A 19,640-nucleotide genomic window follows, 5' to 3' on the forward strand; every position below is an offset into this window, starting at 1 on the left:
GGGATAGAGCCGCCTCAAATTTTGGTATCCTCAGGGACCCAGGAACCAATTCTCCTTGGATACCAAAGGACAACTGGATGACTGTGTACATCATATATTTATAACATTATTATAATTAATGTTATTCATGGTAGCTATGTTCTATAAAGTCACCACAAACACTGAATTGGACAGTACTGAAATATTGCTTCTAGGGGAAGTACAGGGTTAGGTTCACTGCAAGCCTCTGGGCACAACATTTTGTCAACTGATCAATATGTACCCTTTTAAAAAATATGCATTTCTGTTTAAATATATCTTATTTAATGTACATATATCATTGATTCAGTAAATGTGCACTCCCAGCCAACGGCATTGTAAATCATTCCTGAGCAAAGATCATCTAACACATATATTTTCTCTGTAAGGCATATCAGGGTCTTCTTGCACTTAGGGACACTAGAGAGGACTTAAACATTATACCTGGGGACACTTTAAACAGTGAAATCACTAAAAAAAAAACAAGGCATAAAATAGACCATGAAGAGAATAGACAGTTGTTTACATTGTGAGAGCTGAAACAGGAAGGCAGAGCTTTGCCTTGTTCTGTCTTAGCTGGGAACAACTGAAATGTTTTGCTGCTCTGTGGATGTCTATGAGTGACCCTGAAACCTCCCTGAGAATTGATTTGGGGCTTAAAAGATAGTTTAGCGACAAAGTGGATTTGAAAATGTGAAGTTACTGAGATAGACAGATTAAAAAGGTAGGTAGGCAGACTAATCAATCAATGGATCTTAGATCTTTGTAGGTCTCTTACAAAAGGAAAAGACATTTTACTGTTAAGACACAATTTTCCAGGAAGCCATTGCAATCATTCCCAAAGAAATGCAAGATCAGCTTTGCTGAGGTCAAATACAATTTTGCTTGAGTTTTAGGTCTCCAGGACATCTTCCGTGTGTCTTTCCTTGTACTTCCCACAGTCAGCAGATTTTACTGTTTTCACATGAATTGAACGTTTCTTTCAAAAGCAACTTACTGGACATGTCAAAGCTGTTTTCTATCCACATATTAATTCTTCTCGCCAGCAGAAATCATTTTGGAGATGTGACCTAACTCGGGAGTGTAGATTGAAGACTTGGGAAAGCCATTAGCTTTTTGTCTACAATTCATTTGATGGTTAGTGTTGGCCGAAATATGATGAAATACTTTCCTTATTCTTTCTTGGTTCTCCCCATAACAAAACAAACAAAAGATGTTTGAATAATGTCATCTTTAAGAAGAAGAGATGCATTGGTTTGGATGGGATACCTGAATGAGAATTGTAATTATGTGAAAGTCAAAGGGGAAATGTATCTGCTAATCTGTTTTTAATGGATCCAGTATGCTTGGTGAGACATTTCACAAAGTGGTGTTAACTGGAGATATGGAAATCTGTTTCATTTTTGGAGCTAGTTGTGATCTGGTTATTTGTGACCTTTTTTGAAAGACTACCCCTGAAGAATTTTTCTCTTTCCCTCCCTCCAACTCAGTTTCCTCTTGTGACAGTTAATTTTATGTGTCAGCATGCCTGGGCTAGGGGATACCCAGATAGCTGGTAAGGTATTCTTTCTGGCTGTGTCTGTGAGGGCATTTACAGGAGAGATTAGCATTTCAACCAATAACTTAGTGAAGAAGTTATTGAGTTACAGCTTATGAATGTGGACCAGCAACGTCCAACCCACTGAGGGCTTAGATCAGGGGTCCTCAAACTTTTTAAACAGGGGGCCTGTTCACTGTCTCTCAGACCATTGGAGGGTCAGACTGCAGGCCCCAGGACAAGTCTGCTGCTAAGCAGGACAGGCAGCGGTGGCAAAAACACCCAGTGGGCCAGATAAATGTCCTAGGCAGGCTGCATGTGGCCCGCAGGCCGTAGTTTAAGGATGCCTGACTTAGATGAACAAAAAGGTGGAATAAATCTATGTCCTCTCCCATTGGATTTACTTCCCTGTAGAATCTTGATACAACTCCTGTAAGCAAAACCAATTCTAATGTCACTTGGTCTGTGAAAACACCCTGACTTTCCCAGCCTTTCCCAGCCAAAGCTGGTGGATCCATCTCTGTGCTTCTCAGGCCTCCTGCTGTGTTTTCATCAAAGGCTTGACATCATCGCCTGGAATTTGTGCATCTCTCTTTCTTCAGGGTGCCCCTCAAAGGCTGAAGCATCTTCGTACTTCATACTCCCAGCACCTAGAACATTTCCTGGCATAGAGTGATGCTTACTTTGTCGGAAATCTCCACCATCACCCCCAGCTCTCCAGACCAAAGCTCTGGAACCATGAGCGAGGTGAAACTTAATGCCCATCAGCAAAATAGGAGTTTTGATCTTTCAACCTTCTTTTAGGGATAGTTGTACTGACAATTTTATTTTCTTTTGGCATGGCTGGCTTTCCATTAAGACAAATTTGCGGTGATTTCTACCTCTGTCCATTATTAGCTGCAAAGCTTTGAGCATCTTATTCAATTCTTTTGAGCCCCAGTTTCCTTATCTGTAAACTGAAACTAGCAGTGCTTGTCTATAGTCCTATCTCTTCTTTTCCTCAGTAGAACCTCCCTTCCTTCCTTAAAGTGAAAATAAAAGCTATTCAATTTCTCAGCTCCTTTGCAACTAGGAGATGGGCTACTGGATTTGAAGTGAAGCTTTCTGGGGTGGGATATTGCTGGCAAATGTTTCCTTCCAAAATGAAAAGAGGTGGAAGGAGACACAACCCTCTTCTTTAATCAGACACTGTTGTATCTACATGGCCCACCTGTGTCCAGGGCAGCCACCTAGCAAGTGTGAGGGAGGACGGTGGAGAGAGAATGAAAAGAACCTTATCATCAAGCCTTCTTGATGCTGTTACAGGGCTCCTGAACAAACCTTGGCCCCACCATAGTTTCTAGGCTTCTCCTTATATGAGTTAATAAATATTCTTACCCCAGAACTAGCTTTTGTTGGATATACTATTACAAAATTCATCTTAGCTAATACAAATACTTTATGATGCTGTGGTAAGGAATGATGAAATAATAACTGTAAAGGACCTGGCATAGAGTTGGTGAATAAAACATGGTTAATCATTGTTATAAACATTATTTTTAATATGATCTGATGATGCCAGAAATATCAATGAATTAAAAACTAGTCACCTGGTAAAGCCCACATGTTTCGTTACAAAAGATTATTGTTATTAAGGGCAAGAATACTATCCAGCACAGGGCAAATGTTCAAGGATACTATATTTTTTTGATGCTATGGAATGTATACTACAGAAGAAAAAATATATATAAATGTATGTAAGAAAGGAAACAGAAGATTGTCACCAACATTGATGGCATCTGTGAGGATTTCCCTCTCCTATCTCCCTCCCTTCCTACCTAAACTCCCTTGCAGAGAAACCAGTTTTTATTATTTATTTTTTTTGAGACAGACTTTCACTTTGTCAGCCTTTGTAAAAGGCTTTGCTCTGCCATCAAAGCTCACAGCAAACTCAAACTCCTGAGTGTAAGCAATACTCTTGCCTCAGCCTCCCAGGTAGTTGGGACTACAGGTGCCCACCACAGTGCTTGGCTATTTTTAGAGACGAGGTCTCACTCTGGCTCAGGCTGGTCTCAAACATGTGAGCTCAGGCAATACACCCGCTTTGGCCTCCCAAGTGCTGGGATTATAGGCGTGAGCCACCGCACAAGCCAGAAAACAGATTTTAAAAGCATTTTAACCAGTGGAAATCACTCTGGAAGAGATAAATTTCTACCCATTGGAGGTATACAATTCTTTGTCCCATCACACTGGAATACTTTGGTACCTCTTATTCTGTTGTTTGTTCAGAGTTTGAGATGTTGACCTCTAAAATAAAATTTTAATATTCTCATTGGCTAGTGGTTTTAGAGCCACTTCCTTTAGGAGATTCAGAACCGTAACTGAGAGGAAGGCACCAGGACAGAGCCACCTGCTAGCCCTGCTTTCTAGTTGGACGGAGCTGGTCTGTGAGCCGTGTGCTGAGGTTCTCCAGTCTCGCTCAGGACATGAACTGCATCCAACCTGGAGATTTATAGTTCCTTATTGGACATTTTCCAGCAACAGCCTGAGTAGTTCTACTGCCTAAAATCTTCCCTTGAAAAAGAGATGAAATGAGGTATTTGGTTTTTTTTTTTTTAAATTTATTGGTTCAGGCTCGTTAAGGGTACAAAGAATTAGGTTACAGTTTGCACTTGTTAGGTAAAGTCCCTCTCATAATTGTGCCCCGCCCCCAAGAGATGCGCCATACACTGGACCTCTCATCCCCCTCTCTCCCCTCTCCCTGCTCCCTCGTTTCCCTGCCTTGCACCTTGATTTGAGTTTTTCTCTCACATGGGTGTGTATTAGATCATCTTCTGGCTTCATATTAGAATTGAGTACATTGGATTCTTGCTTCTCCATTCTTGTAACACTTTACAAAGAAGAATGCGTTTCACTTCCGTCCAGGTTGATAAAATGAGATAAAGTCTCTGTCTTTTTTAGTGGCTGAATAGTATTCCCTGGTATACCTATACCACAGCTTGTTAATCCATTCCTGGGTTGGTGGGCCTTTAGACTGCTTCCACACTTTGGCAATTATAAATTGAGCTGTGATAAACAGTCTAGTTCATATGTCCTTATGATAAAATGATTTTTTTTCTTCTGGGTAGATGCCTAGTAATCAGACTGCAAGATCAAATGGGAGGTCTCATTTGAGTTCTTTGAGGATTCTCCATACTTCCTTCCAAAGAGGCTGTATTAGTTTGCAGTCCCACCAGCAGGGTAAAAGTCTTTCCTTCTCTCCACATCCATCCCATCTGCAGCTTTGAGCTTTGTGACCTGGGTTATTCTCACTGGGGTTAGGTGATATCTCACTGTGGTTTTGATTTGCATTTCTCTGATGATCAGGGACAATGAGCATTTTTTCAAACTATTGTTAGCCATTCGTCTGTCTTCCTCAGAGAAGATTCTGTTCATATCTCTTGCCCAGTGGTAGAGGGGATTGTTTGCTCTTTTTTTGTTGATTAATTTGAGCTCTCTGTAGATTCTAGGTATTTGGGTTTTAAGAAGCTTTATTTACTACACGTGAAGAATTGGTACATAAGGGAGTAACAAGGAGAGGGTTGACTATTGAAATTGTCAGCACATGTGAAATATTTTCTTTGGAAAAATGTTAACATGGAAACTTTTACCTTCAGAGAACGCAAAGGTGGAAGTGCCATGTAAAGTCCTGGAGGCTGTGCCCTGTCTGTCTGAGCAGGTGTGCGGGGCACGACAGTGGTTTACAGATGGTCGAGGACTCCGAGGCTGCTTCAGAGTTTGAATCTGGCACTAACTGACCAGTCATGGACTTTGGGCCAGTTTTTTAACTCTCCATGGCTCACTCTATAAAATGGGTTAATCAGAGTACCTACCTCATAGAGTGGCTGTGAGGATTCAGTGAGTTAAAAACACTGAGCATTCAGAGCAATGCCTGGCACAGAAACACTAAATAAAGTCAGGGGTCTTACGTGCGAATGAAGAAATATTTGAATAACCACAAAAACTAAAACAAGTCATCTCAGAAGCTATATAAACCTTAATTTTTCCCAGCTTACTTATTTTTTAAGTTAACAACAGTTCAGAAGTTCTAAAAATGCCCAAACTCCAAATCCGACTCAGTATAAGTAAATATATGCCAGTGTCTTGATTATGTGCAAAAGAAAGTTTACCTAGAAGTGAAATATGTTCAACATTTTTTCTTTCTTTTTTTTTTACTTAAATCATACCCGTGTAGATTAATGCAATCATAGGTGTGGTCCCACCAATCACCCTTCCTTCACCTCAACATTTTATTGAGAAAGACAATTTCCTTTTTAAAATATGTGATTTGATTACATCAAAACACCATACAACTTAAAATTTTTGTAGTGACCCAAACCAATTTTAACTCATTGTCTATATATCTGGATATAGATATATAGATTTTATATATAAAAAAGTTTTATCTATATATCTGGATATTTTTCTCTTTGCAATCATTCTTTAGTCTTTTTCAATGTTTTTCTGTTTATAGGGTAAAAATATTATACAATTTTCAATTTTGCAAAAACTTGTGGTTTTTGAAGTGGGCAAGCTAGTAAGATTCAAACTACCTAGAAATCTGTAAGTTCCAAGATAATTGTACAATTAATAAATTTCATTTTTTAAAAATTATGCCACTTAGCCAAGGATATGCTATTTTCGCCTTAAAAATACACTGGTGAGGAAAACAGATATCAAATGTTAATTTATCATATTCAAACACTAAGATTCAATAATGTTTTTCATAGAATTTTGAGAAGGCAAGCTGCCTGAGATCCTCCTTTTGTGGGAGAAAGCAGAGAATAAATAAATAAAAACTTTTGTTAATATCGCTCTCAGGTAGATAACCCTCCAGCTTTGAGCTGATTTTTAGAATAGCATTCCAAAAAGCCACATTCTTTAATTCTTTCTTTTATTCTCAAAGGATAGATGTCTCAATTTTTTTCTGTATATTAGCTTGGGGTAATTGAATACATTTTTCTACCCATTGATAAAGAAAAACTCTATAGAATTTAAACACATTCATATATTCTAAGTGATCATTTAGTCAAATGCAAGGGGAATAAGTTCCCATTCTTTATTATTTCTGATTCAGTTTGCATGATTTCAGGAACTAAATCACAGTTTCTGTGGGTCCATGGAAGAGTAATAACTCATACATAGTAAAACAATGCAGTCTGGTCAAAACAAGTCTTAAAAATAAATCCCAGAAATACAAGTTAAGAAACAGCTGATAAAAACAGATGTATCCTTTGTTTTGTATGAATCTCAAATTTTGTAACATGGCAAAAATTAAACATAAATTGGATTCAGTTCAACTCTGTGTACTTGGCACGGAGTAATCTTAGTGAAAAAAGTCATAATTTTTAATTTATAAAGCTATCGTGGCTTAGGTTTTTTCAGGTGTAGAACTTACCATATAGTCCTGAAGAAGATGTTTGAATGAAATTAATTTGGGATTTACAGTGGAATTCAGAGGATATGAGAGGTGAGTTACCTTTAAGCTATTTGAGTGAGTAAATAACCAAATAAGCTATGATTTTGGTTTGATTGATTTTTTAAAGGATTGATTTTTAAAATATTTTTTTATTTAAAATATTTTTCCCAAATTAGAATCCCATGGGGCCACATTTATGTTTAAAAACCCCAAATCCCTCTCCATTTGCACCGACGGTTTATTTCCCAGCACGTTTTCACTGCACTGATCCCTAGATACTTACAAATCTTAAAGCTTGTAGAAGTCTATCTAATTTGAGCTTCAAACATAGTATTATTTTGTGAATTGATAAAAGAGTTAGAGTTCTATAGTTTGGATTTACTCTCTAAAAACTAGGGGCTTGGGAACTTAGCCTCTTAAAGGTGAATCTTTTGTGTGGGCTCAAGGGACCCAGAATGAATTATACTGAGCCAGAATTTCTTCCCTCCATCTGTGGTCCCCACATGTAAATGACCGCTCATTGATTATCCTGAACAATGAATCCACTATTTCTTTTGCTTCAGTTAAGCAAACTTTTTGAAAGACCACTGGGGACTTCAGCATTGCAAAATTCCTAGAGAGCTCAAAGAAGTGGCCCATCTTTAATTACTTAATATCTGTTTAGCAAATGTGGTGTAATGACTGAGTAAAAGGAAAAAGTAACCACAGGCCTTCTAGTGCAATCTTAGAAACCATTTTGAAGAAATATGTTTGCTATGGGTCCAAAAAAAGAAAGAAAAGAAAGAAAAAGAAAAAAGAAAGGGAGAAAGGAAGAAAGATCACATTTGAAGCTTTAGCCAGGAAAAAAAGGTCTGAGCTTTTGCTCAATAGAAAAAGCAGCAATATGGTAAGATTTAACTCAGATGAACTACACATCGGCTACAATTGAACTTTCCGTAATGTGCTCATTATATAACATGATTTACTCATTATATAATTAGATGCAGGATGCCTATCTTTGCTTGTACCTACTTATTTTAGAAATAATAGCAAGGTTGATTTATTCATAGTAGTTGAGAGCTACATCTCAAAACACAAATCTTAGAGCTTGTGTTTTGAAAATTTTAAGTACAATTTCATTATTTATAAGGAAGAACAGAATGGAAAAACGTATTTTGCAAAAAATGTAAATTTGCCCCGTGATTTCCTTAGCTAAGAAAGTTTGATTTCATTTCTCTGATAGCCACCAATCCTTCCAATACTCCCTGTTTTAGTTCCTGGATTTTGCCTTGAGTTAATTTATTTTTATTTTTTGCCTTCAGTTAATTTTTTAAATTTTTTAATAGTCTCAGAGCAACTGTGTTTTTACTGTGATCTACCCTAATTGCTTTTTGGAAGTAAGCAGAGAATGCGTATGTGAATGAATGGATGGATGAATTGGAAGCAGATTTTAGCTAATAGGATGGGATTGTAAAGACACCCCTGGCCAGGATGCCCTCATAGAAGAGTTCACTTGCCTGGAGGACAGAAACATTCCAAGTTGCTTTCCTCTCATCGGTGAGCTCACTTTCATGTGAACAGTGGGAAAAGGCTAAAACAGTTTAGGATTTTCAGATAGGGTGGTGTTGAGAACTCGGGTGGACCCATGGCTTAATCTTGCCATTTCTCAACAGAACAGAGGATTCACTTCATCGTAACTATGATCCCCATGGTATCTACTGTTCAGGATATAAAGATCCATAATTCTTGCCTTTGAAATCATTCTTATTTTCTAGGTTGGTGGAGGTCAGAATTTTTTTTTAGGAAACATTTGTTAAACTTTGACTGTTCTCTTATCATCCCCCTAACTCCTGCACTTTAACTTGTATTTATCAATCATGATGGAAAAGGACTTGGTAGCTCAATAGTGCTTTAGGGATGTGTAGTTATTATAGAGAAGGCAGCTCTGGGAAGTGTGAGGGTGGAAAAAGGAAGATGTAAATTCACAGGGACCCTCATCACAGGGATGTTGCCTGCGGCTCAAGGCAGTTTGGCCTCTAAGCAGAAAGCAGTGGAAGGAAGAACCGGAGAGAATATAGAGAGAAGTAGGAATTGAGTGGTTTCCAAAATCAACCACACTGAGTAAGTAAAGATTCCAATAACATGGGGGGATAGTTACGGAAGTTTATTTTCCACTTTCTAAGTGAACTGCTAGATATTCACTCCATGAATATCTAATGTTCTATATCACATCTATATCTATCTATATCCCCAGACACCTCACCTGGGGATCTCATTAAATTGCAGATTCTGATTCAAAAAGATTAAGAAGCATTACCCAGACCACTTCCATTTACTCATCCACAGTTCTGGGAACATTTGTTTTCCATTCTTCTCAAATTGATTAATCTTAAACAGTAATAACTACTTACTTTAGATTTATTTATTATGTAACAAGAAATATAAACTGATATCAAGATATCCTTACCTATGACTTACATGGATTCAGGTAGTAATAGCAATCATTCTTGTTAATTGCTGTGAATTATAATGTGTGAACATCTTAGTGCGATGGTTCATTGCCAGTAAGCTGACTTTCACATTCATCTTTCCTTACTGAGTTTTAGTGTAGCCCACTTAAACCAGTACCAAGTCCCTAATCCCTACTGACTACAAAATCAATTCAGGCTTAAATTTTCTGGATAAATAATGAAGAAGGTGGAAATGTAAAGATCAGCCCCAAACAGTATTCTCATGCTTTGGAACAAAACTCATTTACTTTCAACTCCTCTCTTCATATATTTTAAGAGTATAATTATAATACAACTTTATAGAGTAATGACAACATCTCTGTGTCCGATGCTGTAGGGAGTTTTCGGAATGCTTCCAGATCTTACTTGAACTGCAAAAAGTCAAGTACCATTGAAAAAATGAAAACTTATGCAATAGAAAAATCTCGTACATGTCCCCTATGATATTCTGTATGAAACCGTTAATTCAAAACACTCTCCCCTTTCTGCAGGGGTGGAGATGAAGGGAGGAATTCTAAGAATGTTATACAGGAAGTGCCAATGAATCACAATTTTTGCCCAGTGAAAAATCATTTGTAAATGTATGAAAAACAAAGCCCCTCTCCACCGCAGAGGGGCTGAATCGTATTTAACTTTACTGTCCAGACAGTGCCTTGCACCTACCTAGCAAGAGTGGGATATATGTTCATAAGATACATTGTAAATGATACTTGATGCTTCTTGTTACTGTTTATGCTGACATTGATAATTTTTAAAGGTTATTGATTATATTGAAATACATGAGTATTGCAAATAAACATATGGGTGTATAGCCGTGTGTGTCTGTAAACAAATATGTATCACACACACATCTACATATGTGGGAATGTGCAGCCTCCCAGGGGTGTTCTATCCCAAGTAAACCCTCAGGAGCAGTGATTCCTACATATTCATTCACTGACACATCACCTGGGGATCTCATTAAATTATAGATTCTGATTCAAGTTCCTCAGTGACACTTAATGCCGCTGGTCTAGGGACCGTGCTTTGGACACCACACGGGACCCAGACCAACAGAACCCACAGAAGATCAGATGTTGAAGTCTAGACCTCAACATCTATAATTTCCTTGGCCTTCCTCAAACACAGTCTGTGAGGCATTAGATGTCAACTCCCAGAAAGACACTGATGTTCAGTCGAGTCCTAATCTCTACGTAAGTTAGTTGACCAGTACTGTGGGCCAGCTGCTGAGAGCCCATTACTTGGATGGGTAGTACCACGGGGTACGGTTCCTTCCTTCAGAGTCCCTCTAATAGATTGGTAATGTGTGTATTCGTGCACTGACATAGAAAGCAGATCCAACCAGCAGACAGTCAGATGCTAACCTCTGTGTTACAGGCACCCTCTCAAATGTTCAGAGCATGGCAGATCACAGTGGTTTGGGGAAGTTGTAGAAATGCCTTTGTCTTTGTCTTGGGTTGAGCTCCCCCAAACAGACAGAATCTGACATGATTTAAGTGCAAGATGTTTATTTGGAAACTGCAGGAAACCAGTAGGGGAGCAGAGGAGTGAGAAAGAGAAGGGAAACAGCTCAGAGCGTAGCCTGAGAATTCTGGGGAAAGTTTATCTCGTTGGAGGATCAAGGGAGTTGGGGTGTTTATACACCAACTGCATCTCTGCTCGAGGGCTGCCTGGGGGAGCATTAATTCCCCACATATGTATCCTGCCCTGTGTGTTAGCAGAATAAGCTGTGAGGTTGGGGAAAACTGTAAGGCAAAGAAATGTGATGCTGGTGGTTGGAAGTAACTGGCTGTAATTAAAGTGATTTAGGTCTGGGGGCCACAGGCAGGGCAAGGGTTGCTGCTATAGTCTTAAAAAACAGCAGGATTTAAGCTGAAATTAGCAACTACTTTATCTTCTTCAATTCACCTGCTGCTAATGCCCTGCTGTCTTTTCTGGTGAATCTGGGATTCGCTCACTTCTTAGGCTCACATCTAGAAAGGGCACACGCTAAGTACAACTTTCCGCCTTGCTCAGGCACACACCTAATTCCCTTTTAGCTACCGGTGTAAGAATGTCAGATGGCCCCTTCTATAAAGAGGAAGATTGGGTGTGTGGGACCGGGCCTCCCATTTGTAAAGCTGATCCTGGGGGGAGACTGGTCAGATGGACAGCCCCACACACGCTGCTGTAACACTGTGGGACTGCCGAGTGCCCCAGCTCCCAGGGCCCTTTGTGGGTTTGTTCATTCTGCCCAAAGTACAGTTGATAATGAATTACAAGACATTGTTGAAAATTGTTGCAATATGTAACTTTTGAAATCATTGTTTCCTGCTGCTACATTTGAGAGTATTTGTGGAGACTGTTTGTCCTTTTACCAGCTCTAGTTTCTTGGAAACTGCAGGACATAGGATTACATTTACTTGTCCGCACTAGGAAGGGAGACAGACTCCTCTTCCGGGATCACCTGGGCACTGTAATGAATCAGTTGAGAGAGAAAGGAGAAAGCAGAACTGTCTGTGAATGCACAAGGGGTTTTCACAATCTGGCCCCCGTCCACCATCCAGCCCCATCTCTCTGCCTCCCCTCTGTTACTTGTTGTATGTTTCAGGTGTTTGAAATGCTTCCTGGTTTCTAGAAGACTGAAGGCCTTTCCCAGCTGACTGCCATTGAATGTCAGGAGACCTCTGCACGGATCCCTTTTTCCTCTCCCCCTGACATAACAACTCTATCATCTCACAACCAACCTTACACCACTCTCCCAAATGCCCTACCCAGGGTTAGTTCTCACCTTCTTGGTCTAGTTCAAAATTCAGAAATAGCAAGCACAACATGAAATTCTAATTGTCCATTTGTACATCTCCCTTGTCCCCAATCACTGTGAACTCCTCTAGGGGCCATGTCTTTCCCCTCTGTGTGTCCCCATCAGCAACACTGGGTCTTGTTCCCAGAGAGAATTAGCAACTCAACCCTGTGTCCTTGGTGGTGGGAGGATATGCAATATCAGCATTCTTATTTGGAAGTTGAGTTGTATACCTTGAAAGTTTGTTTTTGTTTTCTTTGCACTCTGTAAGGAGTTTATTGTTAGTTTTATTTATAGCTGGCATGTAACCTTTTTGCAATATATAAACAGAAAGCTATTTTCATTTAGAAAAAGGTATTTCCCAATTGGTGACAATTCTGTAGTATTTATTAAGTATCATCTACCTGGAACCAACCAAGGACTGAGAAAATGAATCCCCCAAGTCATTGAACCTATCGAAGTTTTAACTGAATTCATCATCTTGGGGAAATTGTGGTGTCAAGTCACAGGTCCTTCCTCTTGTAGAATGGCCCCATGTCCTGTAGTCTTGATTTGCAAGTTAAATGTGCAAATCATCCCTGCAGCTCCCATTTCTCAGGATGTTATTCAACAGTCAGGATGAGGACAGTGATAGGGTTCTCTCAGTTGCCTTTGTCATTCTTTTCCTTTTCCTCCCGAAAGTGTTTTTGTAGGCTTGCCGGATGTCACAGAAATGTGACCTGGGCAAGATGTGTGTCACTTCTTTGCTTGAAAAGTCTCCATGACTCTGAGCCCAGAGAGGATGTAATAAATACATCCTGGTGCTTGGCCAGCATGTTTCAGCCAGTTAGAAAAACAGAGCAGAGGGCACAGGATTTAACACCCATGATGGCAGTGGCTGCACTCAGGGGCACACCATTTGATGCTTCACAGGCGCAGGCCACTGGTCTTCAGCTAAGGAAAAACAAGTGGCCCCAGCATCCTTCCCTGTGCTATGAGATCATTTGCAAATGCCTTTTAAAGCATCACATCTGTCTTTCCACCCCGAAGTCTGCTGCCCTGAGGGTCTGGCACAATGGAGGGGACACAGAACATGGTGATGGGGTGCATGCTACATACTGGTTAGTGCTTTCTACTGAGCCAGCTCCTAAAGGAAGGTAAATTTGATATTAAACCAAAACTTGTTTTAGTTCATTTATTTGAGACTTAAGCAGGTGGACAGACATGTGAATTCAAGTCTGCCTCTCAAAAATACCAAAGCCACTCCTAACAGTCTATTTTCCATGTTGGCTCGTGCTGGGAAAGAAGGCTGCTATAACCCTAATACCCTAACAAGTGGGCTGCGACCGCTGCACGGCTGAGAGAGTCTAACGAGGGAAGAAAATGATGAAAAAATAAAATCCTCTAAAATTGAAACAAACCTTCCATTTCAGTCCTCCACGGACTGAAGGAACGTTAACCTGGCTTGGGCTTAACTTAAACCCTTTCAGATTTAGTTAATGAGAGTTTAAAAAACGCTGCAAACTTATTGGAGCTGTTTTTATAGGTAGGAAGGTGGAGACCACCTGCCCTTTATGGAAATCAATGTGCTTCCAGGGTCCCAAGAGAAAAGACCTATTTTAACTTATACAACTTCATGAAATGGGGCTTCACGATGTTTGTTATTCTTATTCCCCCCAGGAATGATGTTATGCAATATAAAGATACACATTCTACCCTGAGAAAAAATTGACTTACACCCATCATTTTCTAAAAAAGAATGATACATTTGGTTTGGGTGGCATCTCACTCCAATTCTGTCTGTCCTGATTTTGACTTGTCCCACATATACCTGTCCATATAGCTGCTTTCCCTGGAAAAATAGGGACAAGGGAAGCCATTTACCTAGTTGCTATCTTTCCCATCTTGAGCCTGTTCGAATCCAGTTTCAGGCTGTATACAAAACAACATAATGAGAAAATCTTGAGCAACCACGAGTTCAGTATTAAAGTGGCGACATTCATTGCATGTTTATATTTGCTAAACACTATTCTACATGGTTGAATTCATTAAACCCCCACAACACACCCATGAGGCGAATAGTATGATTCTTCCATTTCATAGAAGAAATGGAGTCAAAAGAGGTGATGGAACTTTCTCAAGGCCACATAGCTGGTAAGTGGTGGAGTCTGGATCACAACCAAGGCAACCTGACTTTGAGGCCACATTCTGAGTCACCATGTCACACCGGATGGATGCCCTACCATTAGCCAGCTCATCTGAGTGATGGAATCTTGCACAGACATATCCAAGATGGTGCTCACTGCTCAGTCTCCCATGGTAAATGCTCCTTCTTGGAGCTGTACTTCAGCCAGTTTGCTGCCTGCTGATGCCTCATATATGAAAACCTCTTCTCATGATCCACTTAGCTGCACTTTTCATGTATGTCACCTACCAGGACCCAGGACTACTAGATGCTCTGGAAGTTCAGAGACTCATGGAAGATAAATAGACATGAAAATTATAACATGGTGAAGCTAGTATGACATTTGAGGTATCACCAAAGTGCTCATATACGGGAGCATAGAGGAGGGTGGTGGGAGTGGGTGGTGAGTGACTTTGCCTAAGGGGACTAGGAAGAACTCCTAGGGTAGGTAACATTTGAGCTGGGTCACGAAACATAAGTAGAACAGGGTAAAAACTATCCAAACAGAATGGGCTGTGAAGATCATTACGTCTGTCAGAGTAAAGTATGTTCAGGGAAAGAAGTCAAATCCTGAGTAGACAGAATGTAGGGGGCAGGAGCAGACTGGGTAGGTCATAGCTGGAGCTGGAGGGGGAGGCTGCAGCCAAGCCAATGAGTCTGGCTGGGATCCCACAGGCAGCAGCTGAGCCTGCTGGAGACTTGGTGCAAGGGAGGCAGGATCCCAGTTGCATTTTTTCCTCTCTCATTGGCCTTCTCCAGCTAGGCCAGTGGTTCTCAACCTTCCTAATGCCGCGACACTTTAGTACAGGTCCTCATGTTGTGGTGACCCCCAACCATAAAATTATTTTCGTTGATACTGCATAACTGTAATTTTGCTACTGTTATAAATGGTAATATAAATATCTGATCTGCAGGATGGTCTTAGGTGACCCCTGTGACAGGGTCGTTTGACTCCCAAAGGGGTCGCAACCCACAGATTGAGAACCGCTGAGCTAGTCAGATTTTATTATATTTTTGTTGTTATTGTTAGTTGAAATTCACCAGGCATTTATTATCTGCCGAGTGCTGTGCTAAGCGCTTTATATGAATTGTCTGGATGTACGTTTGGGGAATAAACCCATAGGAGCTAGTATTAGGAAGCCATTTCTGCTATTGTCTGAGAGGAGACCACTGCGATTTTCTTATTTGAAAAAGATGAAAGAAGGCAGGTATTTTTGCTCCACTTAGGAAATATCTGATAAAATACTATTTCTTATTTATGAATTTGCTACAGCTGAGCACATCATGGAACAGAGTAAATCCCAGTATTACAAAGAATGAAGTGACCTTGACCGGACAGAAAGGCTCACCTCAAGGGCAACAATTCATCAGTTGCTCCAGAAGCAACTTTGTCTTGGTTTGAATGGATTCGCCATTCAACAGATGTGCTTGGATGCTACCACTTACCCAGAAACGGTATTTCAGTTGTTAAGGCCTCCCATAGTGACAGAGACCCTATATGGCTACTAAACATGGCTCCGTTGAAGTTGGGCAAAAAAGATCCCTGGGTTAATTTGGGAGACCAAGAAAAATAAGAATCTGTAGAATTTTATTTTTTGTTTTACATATACAACTCTGGTGTAATACAGATGGAAAAATTGTGAGGCTGCTGTCAAGCTGTTGAAAACAGTTTGCCCACCCAGATGGGCCCTGATTTGAAAGACAGGCACACCCGGTGGTGGGTTCCCAGTAAACAGCCCTGCAGTTCTTACACCTGGCTCTGTGTACACACAGAAGGTCAGGCATAAGCCAATTAACAGCTAGTGTGACCTCCTGGCTATCTCTGGTCCATGACTGCATGCCCTCAGGAGACTCCCTCTTTCTTCTTAGAGATAAAACCATGGGGTTGCTGGAAGCCAAGAAACAAGGGAGGGATCTAACAGTAGGCTCCATTCAGTCACAGACTGTACATTTCAAAAGTCAGAGCATCTCAAAGTTTTCCGCATTTCAAAACCCTTTAAATCCTGGCAACGGAGTTATCTGATACTCTGAATCCCTGAAAACAACTGCAAGTTTGGTGTCAAAGAGAAAAATGTCAAATCAAGTCAATTTTTAGAGGAGGTTAGAATAAGATGAGAGAGAGGACCCTCAGGCCGAATGTCACTAGGGTCCTGTGGCTATCTTATCCTAAACACTGAAGACATTCCCGTGTGTCATACAGTCCCATTGTCTTTCCATAGATCAAGCTCTGCACATAGAAAGTGCTGGTCCTTTTTTAGGGTATGGTTTGCACAGTTCTCTCTTTGCTGCGATCTCCTTCCCCAGGACCTCATGCTGGACTTCTACTGTCAGGCCTACCCCGTGACCTTTTCTTTGGAAAGAGGCTGGGTGGAAACATATACATACGTATTTTGCCTATGAGTTTTGATCTTTAGGACTATTCTACAAGATTTTATTCAGAAAGTTGAAAAAACTCTCTCAAGCAGTTACTAGTTGCTTAGACATCTGAACTTTAGCATTTCTTAAAACTAAAAGGGCTAGCGAGGGGGGAGATGAGTGGAGGGAGGGTGATTGGCGGGATCATGTCTATGGCTTATCTTATGGGGGTACATGCGAGTCTTTTTAAATATAGAATATAAATGTCTTAACACAATAACTAAGAGAAAGACATGAAGGCTATATTAACCAGTTGGATGAAAGTATTTCAAACTGTATACAGAAACAACACACTGTACCCCATGATAGAATTAATGTACACAGCTATGATTTAATAAAAAACAAAACAAAATTAAAAGGGCTTCCTCATGGTAGTATTTTAGGTATTCAAAAGGAACAAGAGGGGCATTACTTCTCAGAAAAATGGCCTACCTGACATTTATAAGTAATTTCCTTAGACCAATATTAAGTAAAATGAAATAATAACATCAAAGAATATCAGAGATATTGAAATGCCTTGACCAGCAGCAAAGAGACTGTGTGTGTCCTGCCTCATCTGTTGTGTCCTTCTCCTTGGGGAGCTGAGCATGTGGCCGCCTGAATCCAGGCTACATGTTCCCGCCACCCTATAGCCAGACACGGTCATATTAACCTTTGTTCTATTTAGCCAATGGGAGGTAAACAGAGGCTGTGTGAGTTCTTCTCCCCTTTCCCCTTAAGTTCTGTCATGACAGGTGGAGGCGGTGCCATCTTGGACCATGAGTTGGAAGCTCTCAGGTGTGCTCAAGGATAGAAGAACAACAAGCCCGGGTCTCTGAGACGTGGCGGTGCAGACTGGCTGACTTCTACACACGTCTTTATGTGTGCGCCGAATGGAGGGCCATCTCTGGATAGGTCGCTTTTGCTTTGGATTTTGTGATACCTCAGCCAAACCTACTCTACACTGATAGACCAGAAGTCTAGAAAATTGTTAGCTTAGCAGTGGCTTGATGAAGAGGGCAGGATGGGTAATGGGCATGGGCTGATTCTAAATCTAAGAGAGAAAACACTTTAAACATTTTCTACCGAAAGTTTCCAAATGCTGACACACACATACCATGTTTCCCCCCAAATAAGACCTACCCCAAAATTAAGCCCTAGTAGGATTTCTATGCAATTGTTAAATATAAGCCCTACCCCAATAATAAGACCTAGTGATGGGCGTGGCTATGCAGTGTATCCAAAGTCAAATGTGTTTGGTTTTTTCCTCCCAGTACACACATACACAAATTTTTCATGGTTCAATTCTCCCACTCTTTACCCATCGCCAGCCAAGAACAATGTGGATTAAATAATTAGCAAATATATGTGGATATCAGGATTATGTGGGGAAGCTTTTAAGTGTCTTGGGCCACATATCTTAGAAATCAAAATCTTCAGGAGAGGAAACCAGGAATCTGGATTTATGGAAAGCTCTGACATGCCATGTATTTTGGTCTGGAGAGGAAGACACCCCTTGAAAATAAGCCCTAGTGTGTCTTCTTGAGAAAAAATAAACATAAGACAATGTCTTATTTTCAGGAAAACATGGGTAGCTGCATCAGAATTACTCTGGCAGAGCTTTCCATAAATCCAGATTCCTGGTTTCCTCTCCTGGAGATTTTGATTATGTAGCCCAAGACACTTAAAAGCTTCCCACGTAATCCTGATACCTAGATATATTTGTTAATTATTTGATCCACATTGTTCTTGGTCTTATTATCGGGGTAGAGTCTCCTGAATATCTGGTGTGGCCTAACAGACCATTCTTTCCAAACCAACGTCAGTCAGACAAACCTACAGTGACACAATTGCATGTGGTTATATTGCACCTGGCAAGTGTTTTGTATTTTTTGTTTTTTTGCATCTTACATTTTCCGTGGGAAGTTTAGTCTACTCCAATGTGTATGTTACTACATCTTAATGAGTCATAAGTGTATTTGCCACAAAAAGAACCATCCTTAAAGTACAGAAAGAATACACTTTAAAGATTCCAGGGCCTCACACCTCAGAAGTTGGGCTTTTTGGTCCTTGCAAAGATCTGCAAGGTCAGCAGATTCAGTTAAACAGCTGTCGGCCGAAGTTGGCCTCATAGCACTTGGGCGTACCAGTGTCCCCAGCCTGGCTGCAAAGGTGACAGGCAAATTAAAGACTGTGGCAGGTGTGAGTCATTCCCATAGCAGTGAACAGAAGTGGGATTATACCAAGCAGCACGTCTGCACCCAAGAAATTTCCTTTCAAGATCCACCCTGGTGATGACACGTGCAGGCTGGGGAGCTCGGTGCTCCTGCCTTCTGGGATGGCAGAGAGAAAAGAGCCTCTGTCAGTCACAGGGCTGTTCACAGCTCTCAGCAAAAGTAAACTAAAATAGCACCAAAGATACATTTTAAGACAAAATTTGAAACTGAATGCCGAGGATTCCAAAGATTCTAACTTGATTTGATCACTAAATAACCCAGCCTGAATCAGGGTATGTCAAACAGATTTCTGTTTTTATATTTTGTCTTGTGCAGAGTCAATGAGTTGAACTTGAGGAATAATGAAATTACTTCTAAAAGTTGCACAATTTCATACTCTTTACTTAATAGCTGATTCTGTTTTCTGTAGGCGGATTAAGAGAAATCTCTTTATCGATTATGTATTTGATTTTATTTTCAAAAGATAAAAATCCTAAATTCTAATATGTACTTCTTATATAAAATCATCGGAGAGACGCACACGTCTTCAGAACCTGAATTTCTGCCAATGTTCTCAGTCACCTAATCCCCATAAACTCTGAT

At 40.3% G+C, this 19,640-nt stretch overlaps 1 protein-coding gene across 2 annotated transcripts in view; it reads right to left on the minus strand.

Annotated features, from left to right (window-relative positions):
- VEPH1 (ventricular zone expressed PH domain containing 1) overlaps nucleotides 1–19,640 on the minus strand; it is a 203,951-nt gene that overhangs the window by 111,870 nt on the left and 72,441 nt on the right. The gene's annotated exons all lie outside the window — the stretch shown is intronic.

The sequence above is a fragment of the Otolemur garnettii genome, unplaced genomic scaffold (assembly GCF_000181295.1).
Source record: "Otolemur garnettii isolate 467f Iridium unplaced genomic scaffold, OtoGar3 scaffold00076, whole genome shotgun sequence".
NCBI lineage: Eukaryota > Metazoa > Chordata > Mammalia > Primates > Galagidae > Otolemur > Otolemur garnettii.